Source organism: Opisthocomus hoazin, chromosome 5 (assembly GCF_030867145.1).
Source record: "Opisthocomus hoazin isolate bOpiHoa1 chromosome 5, bOpiHoa1.hap1, whole genome shotgun sequence".
NCBI lineage: Eukaryota > Metazoa > Chordata > Aves > Opisthocomiformes > Opisthocomidae > Opisthocomus > Opisthocomus hoazin.
This window is the reverse complement of record NC_134418.1, coordinates 11,369,479-11,382,073: the sequence shown is the minus strand read 5'-3', so window position 1 is coordinate 11,382,073 and position 12,595 is coordinate 11,369,479. Positions and strand designations below refer to the sequence as shown.

The following is a 12,595-nucleotide window of genomic DNA, read 5'->3' as shown; positions in this document are numbered from 1 at the left end:
AGTAACAGCTGGCTAGAAAATAGTTGTTCATAGAAACTCTTCTCATACTGAAGCCAGCATAGTAAGTGTAAAGAACACAATCGGGACATTTGCTGCTTTGTCTGACAAGACTCATGCCACTAAGGACAAAGTTTTCCAACGCTCCTGTATACACAGTCACGTGTTTACAATTCGATTAATTTATTTTTTGTATTTAAGACCGTGAAAAGGTTTTGCTGGTGGTCAGGCATTTCTCCCCCCCCCTCCTTCTTTTCTTGCAAACGCTCTCCAAAACCGCTGGGACGCCGATAAAGCGAAGGGGCACGGTTCCGGACCGCAGCAAGCGGCCGGGACAGGGCTGGGGACGGTTCGCATTCCCGGCGCGTCCGGGCAAAGGCGAGAGCCGGGAGGGGCTCCCCAGGTTCACGGCGCCGGCTCCTGCGGGGGCAGCGGGGCCCCGGCCGCGGCCCACCGCCCGCCGAGGGGCTCCCGCAACCCGGGGCCGCCGCAGCCCCGAGCAACGCTCCGCCGCGGTGACGCGTTCACCGCCCGGCGGGGCAGCCGCTTCCCCGGCGCGGGGTGGAGCTGCGGGGAGGGGAGAAGCGGCACCTGAGCCCGCGGGGCCGGTTTGAAAAATCCAGCGGTAAAAAGACGGGAGGGCAACGAGCGCCCGCGACCCCCCCAGCTCAGGGGGTGCGCGGAGGGGCCCGCTCTCCCCCCGCGGCTCCCCTCACGCCGCCCATCTGCCACCGCCCCCTCCCACCGGCCCCCGAGCCGGGTCCCGGGCCAGGCGCTCGGTGGGGAGGGGAGAGCCGGGCGGCGGGGGGAGTCGCTCCCCGGCCCCAGACCCACTCACCTCCGTCCCTCAGGACTCCGGCTACTCCACTGAGGCACCGGCTCCCCCGTCACCGAGGAGACGGGCGCCGAGCTCCGCCACACCGCGCTCCGGCCACTGGCTGCAAGGAGCTGTCAGTCACCGCACTCACCCGGCAGGGGTGGCGGTCGGGTTCCCGGACAGAGAAAGGGGAGAGACAATACCCAGCGCCAAAGTACTACAGCTCCCGGCGTGCCCTGCGGGCAGTCCGCTCACTGCCGCCGCGCGGAGCGGGACGCGCGGGGCATGCCGGGCCGCGTAGTTCTTTCTTCTCCGCCGGCCGCTTCGCCAGGGCGCGGTGGGCAGCGGGCGTCCCGCCCCTCGCCTCCAGCGGGCAGGGCAGTGCGCAGGCGCGGGCTGCCGGCGCTCTTTCGAACGGCCGCTGAGGGGGCGCGCGGGAGGAACGGCTCAGTGGCCGAAACCGGGGCGGGGGAATTAAACGATCGGTGTCGTACAGTAGCGACAACTTGTTCGGTCTCCCCGGGGTTGGGAGAACAAAGTGGAGCCAGTCCTGGTCTGGGGACGTAAACAAACGGCACCACGACGTCTTCGGGCAGGGGGGAGACTCGTTGGAGTAACCTGCGGCTCTGACGTGGCACTGAGGAGAAGGGGCAGGTTGGTCGGGGAGGACAGGCCGGGGGGCGTTCGGAGGCGCTTCAAGCAGGCATGGCACGCCTGTGAAGCCCGGGAAGAAAATGAGACAGACCTTACAAGGCAAAGGTAAAAGTGGGAGGGAGCAGGGTGGCTCTAGGTTCAACCGTTGAGCCATCCTGTGAGGCTGAGGGGGCAGGTGAGGCATTTCGTAGTAATTCAGTATCCAGATGGCAAGAGTATGGTTAAAGTGGAAGTTTTGCCACCCAGATGGAGCAGGGCACAGGCGACAAGTTCTCAAAATAGACTGGAGACAGCTCTTTATTTCGAAATGGCAATACTAGAAAACCTTATTTTAAATAGGAGAGATAGAAAGAGGGGAAGATGGTACACATAAAAGTGAACATCAGTGAAGAGACTGCTGAGGAATATAAGGTCCAAAGCAAGGGAAGAATTAAGCAAACTGTTCAACTTTCATACAGAACCTGAAAAGATTTTCTGATCTTTGCAGAATTGCAATCTTTAATTGTGAACAAGGACTTGTAGAATCATCTGTAAGTGGGCGATTTCTTAATTTCAGTGTCTATGCACTGGAAACCTGAAATGGAACTGAACCTACCAGTCACCAGGCGAAGGAGAATGCTTACCTTCTCTTTCTACTTGTTTTGTGGGTTTTTTTTTTCCTCCTAGTTGCCAGAGCAGGATGTCTACTGCACAATTCACTGCTGCCGTTACATCTGTAAGATAGCTTTTAGATTTTAACACTGTGGCTTGATGATTTAACTTCAGTAATTTGTCTAATTTTTATCTAGTCTATGAAATTGCTGCTTAATATCTCCTTCCTTTCCTGAAATGCTTACGATATACTAGAATCCTCAGGAAAAACAGAAACGCAGGCCAAAAGAAAAAGCTCTTTGGAAAAATAGAGGATCCAGCTCCTCCACTCCAACCTCCGCCTTCTCATTCTGCTTTTTCTTTGTCAGTCCATCCGAAGGAGATTTCTGCCAACACGAAACATTTCAGATCAAGTTAAATCTGAATTTTGTTGTCTCTCTCACCAAGTTTTATGGGAAAAGCTTCTGAAGAGGAAAATAACTTAATAAAATATGCGTTATTTCTTTTCCTCATCTTCACAGAAGACATCTTGTCAGATCAGTGTAAAATTACAAGATGATAGACCTCCTAACTTCTCCAGATGTATTGTGTCCTATAAAAGTAATTATTGATCCTTTAGGGAGACTAAAAATTCAAAACATAAAGAAGATTGACTGATTGATTTTAAACCTCACATGATTGATTCTTTCAGGTGTGGTACATTAATTAAAAAAAAATATTTGAGATCTAAATTTGTCCAAACAAGCAATAGTTCTTTATCTCTCTGACTGGGGAGATGTCACAGGGACAAGAATTACATTCCACAAACAAAAGGTGTTGTTTTGGGTTGCCATACCTTAATAGCTCAATGATTTCCAGCTTCCGTATGAAGTTGTCAAGGCTCTGTGTCTTTTGCCACTATGTTTCTGTTGCCTGTGCTACCTCAACAGAGCTAGCATTGACTTGCACTACCTCCTTGCCTGCAGAAGGGAAGATTAGTCAACCACATATTTCTAACAGTGACCTTGTAAACAGCTGTAACAGAAGAAAACCTCATTGAAAGTGGCAAGTAAAGGGGAATTGTAAGTATTCCACAGAGGTATCTGCAGGTCTACCATTGAGCCTTTATGAAGTTAATTGTGTAATTGTGCTTTATTTTGTTTCAAAGAGGACGGATAATAGAAGTGGCATCAGCATTTACTAACTGTAAAATAATTACTCCAGGGCAGTGTCGGATTACCTCTTCCACAGATACTGAACCTGTTCAATTTGTGATAGCCAACAGGGACTTTTGTGGTAGCACAGGAGAATGTGATTAGTCTGACTTCACAGAAGGTTGCTCTGTAGCAGGGCAGAATATTCTACATAAGTATTGCTCAGCAAGGAAGAAGTGAATGTCCAGACTAACATGGAAACAGGTGTGCTCACATAGCCTACTTGCAGTCAGAAATAGCCAACTCATTGTGAATGAATTTAGTGCTTTTCTTCAGTGTTTTTGGAAATGGCAATTAAGACTTCATGTTAGAATCTGGAACAAGGTGATAAATGGCCCCTCAAAAATCCACACAGGGTCTCAGCTGTAACTTTTCTCATTGTGTTCAACACTGTTGGAGATAATAAAGGAAGAAAGGGTGTGAAACAAAGTGATAAGGATTTGTGGCTTTTGGGCTGTAAAAGCTCTGGCTTATAAGCCTAAGTAGCTTAATGTTGGGTGTATGGACATCTTAATCACACCGAGGGTGGCTGTCACAATTCAGCTTGTCACATTTGATCTGGAGAGGTTTAGGGGGCATACTGTAATGAATTGTGGTTATTGCCATCACAAACACCAGATGAGAAGTCAGAAAATAAACTTAGTCCAGCATCTGATGCAAAGTCTCTAGTTTTAATTACCATTGTTTGATTACCTTGGTTAAAGGAATTAAATTGTTGGTTGCTCCAAAAAGGTTTTATTTTAGACATACAGAAATGTCCTCACATAAATGTTGATTTTCTCATTTACTGTTTTCAACATGTTAATAATAATAAAATTGTATATAATTGTCAGCATTAAATGCTGCTTCAATATACAAACTTCATTCCAATTTTCCTAGCATAATTTTGTTCTGAGCCTCAGTTAAGATTATATATCATATACATTGTAGTTGGCTTGTGTTGGCCAGGTAGTATGTAGTTGGGAGCAAAATCCTCATTAGAGAACTTACTTCTTAAATTCCGAAAGCTCATCCTCCTTCAGTTAACCATGGGAGTCCAATCCAAAGGATCAGTGAAGGTCATGTTTTCCGCACTGAGGACTGCAAGATGAGCACATAGCCATCAGTGTCTGCCTTGGTTTACTACTTAGTCAAACCTTTCGATTTTCTTTCTTTTTCTTAAACATCGTCTTCTCCCTAGTGGGAGACACTCTTGGCAATGGGAAAAGGAAGAAAATATTTTTATAAAAATGCATTTTGCTTTGGACGATGGTGTTTCCCACCCTAGCATACCAATGTAGAAAAAATCTTTACAAGGAGCTGTGAAGTGGCAGAACTGAACAGTGATACTGATCTTGTTAAATCTTGACTGGCCAATAGAGGACGTATCCTCTCCAATCCTATTTAGACATTAAAGGATTGATCTGTATATCTTGTGCATCTACTTGGCTTTGTAATTGTGTCCTTACCTACCATGTTATTTAATTAAACATTAAAATATAGTTAAGTAGTGTTTGTGTTGAAAGATTATTGTGTGCACTTACTCTAAAATATGTGAATGGTACTGTTTGCAAAATTGAAGGTTTACAAGGTAAACAGTCTGGAACGTTTTTCTCTGTGTGAAAACAAGCACAGCTAGGACATGGTCCTGACTGCTCCTTTGGATAGCGCTGCAATAGAAGTAAAATTATTTAGTATCTTAAGAAAATTTATTTCCATACAGTAGGATGTGCTGTATTTCCCAAATTCACTAACATAAATCAAGCGTTTTTGTGGTATACAAAAATTGAAAACACAAATTATTGCTTATTGATCTCCATTTTCCTTCCCTTATCTATGACTACATGTGGTTGAGTCGGTGTCATGTTAAACCTCCAATGCTGATGAGCAATCCCAATATACATAATCAAAACATTTTGAAGTATGCAAGCGTACCTGATACAGGATGGAGCGCACCCTCAGTGAGTTTGCTAGTGACACCAAGCTGCGTGGTGCAGTTGCCACACTGGAGGGAAGGGATGCCATCCAGGGCCCATACAAACCTCGTGAAGTTCAACAAGGCCAAGTGCAAGGTCCTGCACCTGGGTCAAGGCAATCCCAAGCACAAATACAGGCTGGGGGGAGAATGGGTTGAGAGCAGCCCTGAGGAGAAGGACTTGGGGGTGTTGGTTGACGAGAAGCTCAACACGACCTGCCAATGTGTGCTCGCAGCCCAGAAGGCCACCTGTACACTGGGCTGCATCCCCAGCAGTGTGGCCAGCAGGGTGAGGGAGGGGATTCTGCCCTTCTGTTCTGCTCTGGTGAGACCCCACCGGGAGTCCTGTGTCCAGCTCTGGAGCCCTCAGCACAGGACAGACATGGAGCTGTCGGAGCAGGACCAGAAGAGGCCGCAAAAATGATCCAAAGGCCAGAACTCCTGCTGTGAGGAAAGGCTGAGAGAGTTGGGGTTGTTCAGCCTGGAGAAGAGAAGGCTCCAGCGAGACCTTAGAGCTGCCTTCTAGTACGTGTATGGGCCCTACAAGAGAACTGCAGAGGGACTTTTTACAAGGGCCTGTAGGAATAGGACAAGGGGTAATGGCTTTAGACTGAAAGAGGGTAGATTCAAATTAGATGTAAGAACTTCTTTACCGTGAGGGTGGTGAGGCCCTGGCACAGGTTGCCCAGAGAAGTTGTGGCTGTCCCCTCCCTGGCAGTGTTCAAGGCCAGGCTGGATGGGGCTCTGAGCAACCTGGTCTGGTGGAAGGTGTCCCTGCCCATGGCAGGGAGGTTGAAACTGGGTGATCTCTAAGAGCCCTTCCAACCCAAACCATTCTATGAGTCTATGATGCACTTCTGCCAAGCACTGGAGACCCAAGAATTGGGTTTGGCCTTGCTGGTGTCAGTGGAAGCACAGAAACCTCCATCCCGCCAATTTCTTGTGGGCAAATAGTGTATACCCTAAATTCTTTATTTCCTGCAGAATGCCTTGCTGAGCCAGAATGATTTTAAACTTTTCATTTCATATTGTGTCATGGACACCTTCTAATATTGTTAAAACACATACACAAAAAATTAAAAAAATAATTTTATAGTGTATTTCATTCTATTTTTTGCTTCGAAGGGATATCTCTGAGGAGTTGTTTGGTTTATTTTTCTTTAAGCCTTGGAGCTGCCTGCCTAACTAACCTGCCATAACCTTGCTGCTCCGTTTAAGCAATTCACCTGATAAAAGACCCTGGCTCCAGGTCCAGCTGTGCAGCACTAGAGTGAGAAGGTGGGATCCTCTACTCGCAGCAGGTACCCTTGGAAGCAGAGATCATGTTTTGCCAGCTCTCCACTTGGGATGTGACAAAGTCAAGTCCAAACATTTTCCCATTTCCTCATCCAAGCTTTCTATCTCCAACTTTGGAGAAAACAGAAAGTCTTTTTGGACCCAGTTCACTCTGTCTTTAGGATCCCTGCCAGAGACACTACTCTATCTGTGATAATCTCTTCTCCTGAAGTTCATCTGAAAAGGCGTGACAGGATTGCAGTGATGCTTAGGTTGACCTTGGCAGACATGTTTTCGGAGGTAACATCTTCCATGCCTAATAACACAGAAGAACAGGATTCTGCCCGCTCTCAGATCTGATTTAACTCAGGCTGACTTCATCTTCCTCCACCACATAACTAGATTCTGAATGGCTTTTCAGATTAGAAGATAACCTGTTGATTCTGGGTAAAAATCATCATGCTTATTGGCATAAAAACTCATTAAGATATATCTACATAAAGTAGAATAATTTCTTTGTGCTCCACCAAAAATTTGGTTTCATTTAAGACTAGCCTTGCAGTTACTCTAAATGACCTTTTGGAATGAAAAGAAATTGATTTCTCCATTAAGTACATTTCTTAAGAGTCATTTTGACCTTGACACGGTGTGTGGAAGTCTCAGTGTCTTCACCATCACTTCTTAAGTTTCCTCTCACAACTAGGTTAAGGTCTTACCTCCTACTAAAATTTCTGTTCCATGGTGAATGTTGAATGTTGATGGATTATATCTTTGAGCCTGTGACAGCAAACTTCCTCTTTCACCCTTTTAAGGCTACAGCATTGGTGGTGGCCGTTTCATGAGCCATGTGATTCAGGCTGTTCCTGCTGAAATGCTGGTGGTTATGGTTGATCCTCCATAACATCCTTTCCTTGATGTTTGGCTTACTCCAAGTTATTGCCTAGCATAACATCCTAATTTAATCTGAAATATAAATTTAGCCTATGCTTTTTTTTATAAGCCATGTTATTCTTAACACTGAACCTGAACCACATACTTCACACATCAAACATACTTCCTTTTTATTTGGAGTGGGCAAGACAAGATCACAAGACTTGGCTGTGTCTCCAGCTAAGAGATTCAGAGGCATAGCTATACCTGGAGACAGATGACTCACTGTAAGGACTGTCAGAAAGGAATTTTATTCCAGCGCTGAGGAACGCTGCACCAGTGTTCAGGCAATTTAAACTTTCACTGGGCACCATGCCACTCCTGATGTTTCAGCACAGGGGCTAACTGTCTCCAGCTGAAGATGCTGGTACCCTTCTGTAAGCAAACTCGAATGCATGTGAGCTGTTGCCTGGAGTTGTCCATGGCACAAATAAACACATACAGTCTGACAGTCACACAGAAGGAAAGTCTGCTTAAGCATAAAGTTTTTCAGTATATGTTGTACCTTCTTTATCCACCTTCCTAAAATAAGGTCATAGATTATCCACATGAGAATGCAGAAACCAAATCACAGGAAGTTTTTGCCAGCGAGGAGACGTGAAACAAGTGCATCATTTCTGGTGTAACTTGTATTATGCCATTTCAACTGTGGTGAAATTCAGTCTCAGCTTTTACTGAATGTTAACCAATGTGAACCAGCTCTAAATAGGCTTAAATCCTTGAATACAGATGAGATGTAGATTTAAACTCTATGTGGACAGTTTTGTTTTTGCGAAAGATTAAACAGTGGTGTATTTCTTTTTCATCTAGTGAAGTTCCAAGTGAAGCTAACTGAAAAAGAAGTATATAAAATCTTATTCACATAAGGTTAAAGGAAATATACCATTATAGTTAACACTACACAAGTTCATGGGGGCAAGGTTTTATGCATCTATAAAAGAGATTGCATTTGATCTAATTATATTGAATTAAAGATAAATTATAGTTAAACCTGTAGGGGGAAGAATGAGGATCATGGAGAGTTTTTAAAGTAGTTTTAATTAATTTTCTAAATATGTTTACTCTGCAGTTCATAGAAAATTGATATTCCTATAGCTTCCTCAGTGAAACAAGCCTTCCTCAAGCTGTGATAAGTACTTCTCAACATTTAAGTATGCAGCAAATTTTATACCTTTAATAGTATGCACCATTTCTTTTTTTTTCTTGCAGTGCATAGCAATTCAGAACTTAGCCCTAAGACAACGACATAAGCTGTAGGAGAATGAAATATTTCCAACCAGAAAAATTATTAATGAAATTTCACCCCCAAAATGGCAAAGCAATGTAAGTGTTTCTGTTAAAACACTAGAAAATATCAACACAGAAGTTTAATGATGTAGTTTCAAGCTTGTGCACACAGGAAGTAGACTACCCATAAAATCAGGGGAAATAGATTAGCAATCTACAGACCAGATGGTTAGTATTTACTTGCTGATACAACACCACCAAATGTTCCTAAATTTTTTTTTCAAATTTGCCTTTCACATTGCATTATCAGTGTAGGAACTGATCCTGCAAACATATACATACAGAGTTCAAGAAATTTACTCATCTGAGTAGTCCCATTGACTAGTATAAGAGACTATTCACAGAACCAGGCTGTGAACTCAGGGTAAGTCTGCAGAGTTGTAAACTCTGTTTGCCTACACTGAATTGGTCAAATTAAGTCCGGAAAAATAATTTTAAAATTCTGTGTATGTGTTTTTCTGCTGGTTTTGTATTTTTCAAAAAAGATAGCCATTTATGGAGAAAATGATAAAAGACATTCTATGTCCGTAACTATATTGCCTGGTTTTGTGGATAACTGTTAAACTTGGGAAGGCCTGAAATTAACTGAGATACTAAAAAGCTTCTCCATTTTGAAGTCAAGGAGTAAAAACAAAAAAATAGTTACAAACTATTTTAACCAGCAAATTGTTAATACCGACATGAGAAAATGCTGTTTAATTATAATGGGTCCTCCTACAAACTACCTAACCTCTCTAGTTTGTGAAAAATATTTCTGCTTCCTTGTCCAGAGACTTACTTTTCTCTGGTGGGGAGAAAAAAAAAGTCCCTACTTGCTGTATGCTATTTATAACTTGCTTAAGTTATCTGTAGGAGCTATCTATTCCAAATATACATAATTTCTTTTCTCCTTCAGCATTATGTTTTTTCTTCCATTTTCACTTTCCTGTTTTTAAAAATGTTGTGTTCCTTCTCTGCCCTGTGATTACTAGCTTTGTTTAGAGGCATTTACTTTGCCCCTTTGCCCAACATAGTTTTTTCCCATCTTTCCTTTCATCGCAATCTGCTTCTCCTCGATTGCTTACATGTTTCTCAGTGTCTCATTTTCTCATCTGCCTCCTCAGGTTCCTTTTTATTCTATTTTTACATCCCTTGCAAAGTCACCTGCCTCCAGGCAGTGTATTTCCTCCCCTATCTATTTGTTCCATTTGCGCCATCTGCATGTGTATGTGTAACACATGCGCTTCGTTTAGTGAAAGTGATATCGTACTGTGTTGACCTCATTACTGCCCTGAAAATAAGAAATTTGTTTTCCTGTGCTACAGTTTATTTGTTGATCACACTTCCAGAAGCCATGAGGGAGTTCCTTTAATGTCATAGTTACAGTGATAAACTTGAGTAACCCCTGATGTGCTCTCCTTGAATACTTACTACACTCTAAGCTCCCTACTCATACAGGCACAGCAGCAGTATCTCAGTTTTGCGAAACCAAGAATTCTACCAAGAGTTTTAATTCTACGCAGGTCTGTCAAGTTGTAATTAGTCTGGGTATCTCAAACGTTCACATATCTCTACCTGCAGCTAACTGTCCCAGATAGATGAGAAATCTGTGCCTACCTTCCAAAAAAAAAAAAAAAAACAAACTAAAAAAAATAAACCACCCAGAAAAATCACTCAACCTTTACTAAAACAAAGGAAACAGCAGCAAAAAGGACGTATGGCTCAGTAGAAAGTTTTCAACCTGTTGTCAAAAAAAGCATTAGAAAAATTCTGCCATACATGAAACTAGTTATGCTTGCATGCAGCAGTGTTGCATTCACTCTCTGGACAGAAGCAGGGCTAGAACACAGATAATCTTCAGGGATGAGAATAAAGCCTTTTGTTGAAGAGATGAGGATTTAAAATTGAACTTCTAAATTTAACTACTAAAAAAATGACGCTTAATACAGAAATGAAATCTCACAACCCTCAGAAAACACCACTTCCTTTAATGCAGTTATGTAAGACAATGTTCAGAGTCCCATCTTGAATGCTCTGTATCATTCTGGTCATTCATCTTTAAAAACGATGAACTCAAAGAGCAAGATTAGCAAAACCATCATCAGAATCATCCTCACCTTATGAAAGGGTGTTATTCTTCTGAAGAGCAGCTGCATGGGACATGACCTCTTACTCTCAAGGGTAAATGCTACAGAAAGCGGCAAAATCACAGTGTCGATACAAGAAGAAATTGCTATAAATGGATCAGAAATAATCTTCTAAATTGCACCTTACCATCTGTAATGCAGCTCTTAAAATTCTGGGGACAAAACATCTAATTTGTTTTAAGATACAGGTCCACACATTTACAAAAGGGGTTATACAACATGGTTCCTTGTGGTAGCAGGCAAGGAATCAGTGGATTTCCTCCATTCCTGTGTTCCTGCAGCTCTGGAGTTGTAATTCTCAGCATGCAAGGAGAGGGGCTACCTAGTCTACAGGGTACAAGGTTCAAATATGCTGCCATTGTTATTGCTCATTAATCAGATTTAATTGCTATAAAGTTGAAGTAGATAACAGTAAATATTATTGATTCCTGTGGAGTCAGGGGACTATATCTTACTGTAAACAAGTTAAAGTGTCAGGAAGCGCTACAACATGGATACATCAGCCTACCCAAATCTCTGACGAATCTACATTTGGAAGGTGCAAAACCATGACGAAGTACACAACATACATTCCCTCTCTCATCTGCCTGTACAACAGTGCTCTTGCAAGTAGTCTGATCACCTGTATGATGTTACCAACAGTCCTGCATTTAACAGCAGTTCTGCAGGCAGAGATACAATAAGGTTTCATGTTTCTTATTCAGATATGACTAGTTCAATTTACAAACACAGAAGTATTTGCGATTCCGCTTTTGCTAAATGCCAGCTATCACCCTATCTTTGCAGAATCAGACCAGATGCCCTTTTTTCCACCCAATCACTGCAGTAAAGGTGGAGTGAAGGGAAGTTCTTTCATTTATACTTCAGCAGCTACCATTTTCTGCACGTTCTGTCTTCTACATTTGCATTATCCTGTTATCATGAATTAAACTCTGTAGCAATGGGCCACATTTACATACTTAATCATTCTTAAAATTTTCATAGCTGCAGCATCTTCTAAGAAATATTTCCACCTAATATTAATTTGCTTGGTGAGTATAACCTTTATCCTGTTCATCAACCCTAATTACAGATTAATAGGTTGGGTCTGGGTTTTAAAATAGTTTAGCTAACATTACCTTAGGCAACAATATGTTAAATTACATAGGAAAATGCAAACACCTTCAAAAACAAAGTTTCAAGAGGAGACATTATTTAATAGTGGGAATGGAAAATGGCCTGAGTTCTGGTACTAACATTAATTCTATACTTTCTCTATTTCTGTACCTGAATCTTACCTTCAGTCTTGCAAACACAGTGAAAGCAGCAGAAACATGTTTTTCAAGAACGCAAAAAAGAAATGGTATATAGGAAATTCAGCTGATGAATTTCTGAATTTATATTAAAGGTTATTTCAATGTCATATTTCACTGATGAATCCAACACTCGCCGGTGCTTTATCTTAACGACTTCAATCCAATCCCTTATGCCTGCGGCTCCCTCTCGTGGTGTTGAATGCTGATCTGCCTCCCAGACCAAACCTTCCAAAGGTCTCCTTGCACGCGGAGCAGTGCTGCCAGCACACACTGCTGCAGAGGGGTCAATGTTCTTCATGACTTCCATCGCTGTATTTTGGGCATCAGTACAGGAGATCTTTATGCTGCAATTAAGAATTAAAAACCTCTGACCACGATTATCTCTCCCAGTATTTTTCACTGTCCCAAAGCATACTATCTGCCCAGCAATAATAAATAAGTTCCTTCTTTTTCTTTATTTCATTTGATAGGTTATA

The 12,595-nt window shown here is 42.7% G+C and overlaps 1 protein-coding gene across 2 annotated transcripts in view; it reads right to left on the bottom strand.

The window, feature by feature from the left end:
- The window catches only part of RGS12 (regulator of G protein signaling 12), a 91,973-nt gene extending 91,031 nt beyond the window's left edge, over positions 1–942 (bottom strand). Inside the window, exon 1 of one of the 2 annotated variants that reach the window (XM_075420417.1) lies at positions 836–942. The gene's annotated coding sequence lies outside the window, so the exon portion shown is untranslated. The remainder of the gene's footprint in view (positions 1–835) is intronic. The other variant, XM_075420416.1, reaches the window with a different exon arrangement.
- Positions 943–12,595: the final 11,653 nt, after the last annotated feature.